This window comes from Austrofundulus limnaeus, unplaced genomic scaffold, assembly GCF_001266775.1.
Source record: "Austrofundulus limnaeus strain Quisiro unplaced genomic scaffold, Austrofundulus_limnaeus-1.0 Scaffold101, whole genome shotgun sequence".
Lineage (NCBI taxonomy): Eukaryota > Metazoa > Chordata > Actinopteri > Cyprinodontiformes > Rivulidae > Austrofundulus > Austrofundulus limnaeus.
The window spans coordinates 1,085,225-1,087,241 of record NW_013952503.1 but is presented as its reverse complement, the minus strand read 5'-3'; positions in this window follow the sequence as shown (position 1 = coordinate 1,087,241).

The following is a 2,017-nucleotide window of genomic DNA, read 5'->3' as shown; positions in this document are numbered from 1 at the left end:
GTGTGTGTGTGTGTGTGTGTGTGTGTGTGTGTGTGTGTGTGGCCTGCACTAAATTTGCCCTATGGGAGACATATGCGACTGTACCTACAATAATATTTCTTTAGGCTCTTTTAATAACTGAAAGCTTGTGGTTTCACTTATGACAGGAAACGATAGTTTACCCAAGCATTGGTCTATATTTKCACAGGAACATTACAAAATCCACCATGTGGATAATTTCCAAATGTATGCAGCATAATTTCACAAATGCTCCGGTAAGTCTAAAACTCCCTGTCTCACGAGCTATTTCCATCAAAGGCAGGTATTATTAGTTTCAAAATGTTCCTTTTTCACTATACGTATATGCCTACTAAAACAGTTTTCTAATGTACAAACTAACAAACTTTTTCTTCTTGCACCAAAATGGTCTAAAAAAAAMCACTCACATTGACATTAGCTCTCTAAAAAAGACTCACAACTGCCTGATCGTGGTCTGATTTCATCTCATTGATCACATCGTATATTGTCTGAAATGGACAGCTGATCTTGTAGCCAAGGTCCCTGCTATTACAGAGCCATCACTTCCATTTAGTTTCAGATCAATGGCACAGTTTCTGAAATGGCCCTTGTGTATCATCCAGTCCAAATGCTTTAACTGCATCAGCTATGCACTAACTCCTCTCTTGTTTAATTCCATAAGAAGTAAACAGTTTACTGTATGTACAGCATATAGCCTCTTTCTCAGGTAAAACTCAAAATAGAATAAAATATGTATTACAGTTGTAATAAAAGAGACAAAAATATTTAAGATTTTGTCACAAAATAACATAACTAAAAGCTTGCCTGATTGAAATTGGCATTATGTGAAGGAATGCACATCATCCATCCATTCCAATCAAAGCCTGACAATCATCTTTAATTTATTTTTGACACTAATTTTCTTAATTTAGAAATGTTTATCTCAAGTAAAAAAAAAAATTGAAACAGCTATTTGGAGTGTCCTTCAAGAGACACTGATTGGTTAAACACAACACACAGTTCCTTAGATGCAGCAGACCCAAAATGTCCATTGTGTTGCTTTAAGGCACAATGATCAAATATTCTGTCTTTTCTGTTTATTTGTCTAATTCTCAATACCCAACAGGCAGTTGAGTGAATCTAACAATTAGAACAACTSTGAGTACTTTAATCAGGAAGGGGCAACTTAAATGAGAGAAGGGGCCACAATTTTTCATTGACACTAACAGACGGCAACATAGCATTGCACACTTACACAAAGGTGATGAAATGTCCTTTTAAAAAGATGCTTGTTTATTAAACTAGCATACTGTGTAGTAACTTAGCATATTTGATGCTCAAATGCAGGCATAGCAGTTGTACTCTTGTTTAATAAAAAATAGAAACAGTTGGAAGCACACCAAAAAATTACTTTAGTGAGCTGAAATATAATGACATAGAACACCTTGAGTGCAGATTCCTGCATGAGTGCCATTGGTAAAAAGTCATTGTTGTTTATGTACTTGTGACTTCAGTAAACTTCTCATATTTAGCTTTGTGCAACATCTTATAGTGACACTTGTATTAAAATCCTTCATGGCAGACAGTGTCTCTGAGCAGACAAAAAATATTGTGGAATGTGTGGATTTTTTTTTACTAGAAAAAAAAAACACTCAAAACAGCTCTTAGAATCCAAGAAAGTTACTTACAGCCCATCGTTGCCTTAAATGAACAGTACAGCTGGGAACAGTCTGCAATAATGTAATAACAGTTCTTACAGAAATCATTAATATTCTGACCTAAGAGGTAAATAATAAAACTCATTCATAAGACAGCTCAATCTGGGACTGATGGGTGTTCTGTCCTCCTCTGAGTATTCAGAAAAAACAACAAAAAAAAAACAATAAGGCAGAAAAATGAGTAAAGGAAGCCCAGCTCTGATAAAAAAAAATATTGAACCACAGAACTGCAAAAAATCTGTTAATTCTGTTGGTTTGTGTGTGTGTGTGTGTGTGTGTGTGTGTGTGTGTGTGTGTGTGTG